Here is a 4491-nt window from a genome sequence, read left to right as displayed (position 1 = left end):
CGAGCTTCATTAAGCTATCACTTAGGATGTCATCCAGGTGCAGTGGATTTTCCTTTAAGATTTGAGGTAATAATTTAGTAAGGGCCAAAAGGGATAGTGTTGTAGTCATAAAAATCAATTTGAAGCAAGGTTACAAATAGTCATCAGATGTCTTTAAACAAAGATCTGTGTATTTCAATGGCTGGACTAAGAATTCCATTCCAAATTTCTAGATTTCTCATTTTCTGCTTGTGAGAGTTTCCCTAGACTTTTTTAAAGAAAAATTATGTGATAATGTTTTGAGGCAAATGTGTGTTTGTCTCAGGAATCTGGATATCCTTATGAATCAGTTTGACTTCTACGAGTCTTTCCAGGCACGTCTTACCACGTCTGAGAATTCTCAGTGGAAATCACCAAAATTTAATACATTTCCACAGTAACAATTCAAAAGGTAATGAATCTGGAGATGGAAGAGATGTGAAAACTCAAGGAAATGTCAACTGTGACAATATCAAGAATGAAATGCATTCCATTCAGGTGTGGATGAGAATCTGCGAACCAAGTCTCTCGACTTCTCAAAAGGACTCTAAAGCATCATCTGTTTTCATCACCTTCTACCTAGGCTGGGTTGGCTGGCAATGAAGAAAGGCAAATTGGATTTTTAAGCTTTAAGCACTGGGTCAGCAAGTCCCTTATTGGTTCTTAGCTGTTTAAATAATTAAGTGTGTGGCTTTATTAAGCAGACATTAAAGGCAGAGGCAGTAAAGGACTCTGTGAGACTCTGTGCTACAAAGAACAGTTCAGATTTAGTCAAAATAGCCCTGCTCTTTATAGTAAAGAATCAGATTATCTGTGGGTACCCAGGAAAAAAGTTGCTGTCTTCTGGAATTTACAACCTGTTCCAACACTGTATAAAGCACAACGTGACTTCTTAGAGTGGTCTAGTTGTTGATATCATGCAAACACAATCTTTCAGGCCTCCTGGAGTCAGTGGGATACTATTCATCTGGAGTACAGTTGGACTGCGACAGCTCACAAATCTGTTTGCAAACCTCCCATTGCCGTTTTCCTGTGGGGGAAAAGAATCAATCCATACAATAAAGCCACCTTCCAGCCTAACCACAGACACAGGAAGCTAAATTAACTCCATTAACTGCAATAATTCCTGAAAGCTTTATGTTTCTTCTTTCTGAATACCAAAAATTATGGTAAGTAACAAAATGTTTTCTTTCTGGCACAAAGTAACTTTATTTTGCTAATGTGGAACTTTGACTGGAAGTTCTCCTGATGTCAGAACATTTACATATACTAAGTTGCCGTGTTCTTTCTTTCATGTTGGGACAAAGGAAGCAATACCTTTGATGATATTTCAGTATTTGTAGGCACATCATTCTTATCATTACTATTCAACCCTGTCATCATAGCAGCATACAACGTACCAGCCCATGGCTGTATGAGTTAAGGCACATCAGTTCATATCTCTGAATCACAATTCACCCTGAAATGGAATAACAAGATCTTTTTTGTAGTTATTGCAGAGGTTACTATTGGGTCCTTCATATGTGTCAGAACCAGTTCACAGAGTACTACATCCCCACAACACAACAGCCACCTGGACATGCTATTATTAGCTTCTGGGGATATTCTAATAATAGAAGTGATGGGATTAGCCATAGGTTACATAACTAGAAATACAGGACAGGACTCTTCTGAACCGTTACATCTGAGATCCTTGTTCCTTCTACTTTGTTTATTATGTGCCTCTTCCTGGAATCGTTAAAAATAAGAACAACAACAACAACAACAACAACAACAAAACACACACACACACACACACACACACACACACAGAACATGTTGTAGGTATAACACATGCAGTGAGCCTATCCAAGATTCAATTAATGACAGACCAACAAATCATCTCGAAGACAGAAAAGACAGAAGAAAAGAACCTGACAGCAAAGTCCTGAGTAGACAACTAAAGAAGAATCTAAATCTCATGCAAGGGAAGCTGCTGATGGGCAACAAAATAGGGCCCGGGGCCTGTAACCTGGATAGGGACAGGAAGTCTCCAGGGGGAAGGTCTGCCAGTTTCCATTCCAGATGTCACACCGTCTATAGCGGTCTTATCAATCTCAGCGGCATCTGTTCAGTCTGCCTAAGAATTAAGGATATGCGATTTCTCTATTAAGTTTCGTTTTTGTGTCTGCATGAAAATGAACTTAGCTCTAAGTAAAAATAGTTCCAGAAGATGAGTGAAGGTCCCTGAGGATGCAACAGTTCCAAGTAACCCCAAGGAACCCATCTGTCGAAATTTTCCTCTTCATTCTTCTCTTTTGCTTAAAAGCCTTTTGGAGGCTGAGTATTCCTATCTAAAAGCCTGGTATAAGCATTAAAAAAAACTTTACAATGATTTTTCAAGCTAAGTCAAGTAGGGCTGCATTGTACTAATAAATCTTGCTTGGAATCTATGTGAAATACCGAAGCAATAGTTTGTTTCTGATTTTTATGTTGTCTTATATTCTTTTCATTTTTTAGGGTGAGCTTTAGACTTGATGCAGTGACCATACTATTTTTATATGAAAGCATTCTAGAGGTATATTATATATGATATGTACATTATGTATGATATGTATAGTGTTCAGATATATTTGTTTGCCCTCATCCAAAGCCAAACATACAGACTTCATTCATTGCAAAGCACCGCAGGGAACAGAGAAAGGGCGAGAGTCGGCTGCTCCTTTCTGCCGCTGAGACTGCAGTGGAGGAGCTTGCACCTGAGCATCCACCTTGCTTGTCTTCTCTGTGACTATCAGTGTTGGACCCCGGTGTGGGAAGAGATGCACTGCACAGACATCAAGCTTTGCTGAGTTTGCTTTCATGGACCCCGGTGTGGGAAGAGATGCACTGCACAGGCTTCAAGCTTTGCTGAGTTTGCTTTCATAGCCCTCCTTTGTCCTTTATACCTGATGCATGACATGACTATGATGTTCTTTCTATGAAGCTGAAGTCAGATCAAGAATATTAGTTGAAGATCGGTTTTGCTTTTATATTGGTGTTAAAATGGTGTTTCTATTTATAGCAGAGAAAAGTGAAGTTAAGTCCAATGCCGGAGGTTAGGCTCTGAGTCCCTTTTATATTCTGTCTTCGGAACACAGTAAAAGAGGCCAGCCTGCTTCATAAAAGTTCTCAGACAAGGAACGGGAAGACTTTATTTATCACTCTTTAGATAGCTTCATCCTCTTACCTGAGGAATAGTGAAAAGGAAAAACAAGACAGAACATCCTACAGTCTCTTGTAGGCCAGAAATCCAGAAGACCGTTGACGAGATAGTCATGGTCAGAGTTGAGGGTAGGGTTGGACTTGGATAAATTGCTCCCTACAACCTAACTTTTATAGGTAGAGATTTATTTAGTCTAAATTAAATATATTTACAAAACGAACCCATTCAAACTAGATAGAAATGCATAGATATACAGGGAAGTTTGAAATAGAAGATCCTTGCCTTCCAGTGAAAAGATAAAGACTTCATCAGCTTCTAATAATGACCTGAGGTGTCCCAGCAGGTCGGAGTAATCACTGAGAGACAGTTATCAGTCGCTAGTAGACAGCTGTTGACAGAAATATGTTTAAGAAAGGGTTTTGGGTTGTGTGGATGTAACTATTCTCAAACATCCACGATTTAAATGCTTTAGTAGCAAGATTTGAAATTAGATGTGAAACTGATCCATGGCTTCAGATACATATGTAGCAGAGGATGGCCTTGCCTGACAGCAATGGGAAGGAAGGCCCTTGATCCTTGGAAGGCTTGATGCCCCAGTATAAGGGGATTCTGGAGAGGGGCAGGAAAGTGTGGGTTGGGGAGCACTCTCATACAGGCTAAAGGGAGGAGGGAGAGCAAATGTGGGATGAGAAGGTTGGAGGAGCAGGTAACTGGGAAGTGGGATATCATTTTAGATGTAAACAAATGGAAGGATTACTAAAAAATAAACATAAAAAACCCATGTTTTTCTTTTAAAACCACAGCAGAGGGAAAGGTTTTGAGTCTCCATGTACAACCAAATGGACCCTCTGAGAGTTCTCTGGAAGCCTAGATCACTCCTGCACTGGACAAACTATAATCTCCTTCCACATTCAGTCAGACACCACACTGTCTACCTTTACAGAAAAGAAGAAAGACAGCATGATCCCCTTGGAGCTAGGGGTCTGACAATTCTGGTTCTCTTTCTTCTCAGTTTCAAAGCCTGAGCCTGCCTGCATAGGAGTTCAGCTGGGAGAGCTTGTGAACCCCCTCCCAGACCTCTCACAGGGATGTCCAGCCTCATCTGGATACAATACACCTTCCTTTTCTACCAATCCATTCTCTCATTTCTTTTAAATCAGTATTTTCCTTTTTATTTTTTTTTTGCATTTTTCCATCTTTAGTAAATTGGGTATTCCATATTTATATTCTCTCCTTTTCTTGATCAGTAAGTCACAAGTTCATTTGGACTCCCCCCAACCATGAGAAAA

Source organism: Rattus norvegicus, chromosome 3, assembly GCF_036323735.1.
Source record: "Rattus norvegicus strain BN/NHsdMcwi chromosome 3, GRCr8, whole genome shotgun sequence".
In the NCBI taxonomy this organism is placed as follows: domain Eukaryota; kingdom Metazoa; phylum Chordata; class Mammalia; order Rodentia; family Muridae; genus Rattus; species Rattus norvegicus.
Note: the sequence above shows the minus strand (reverse complement) of the source record.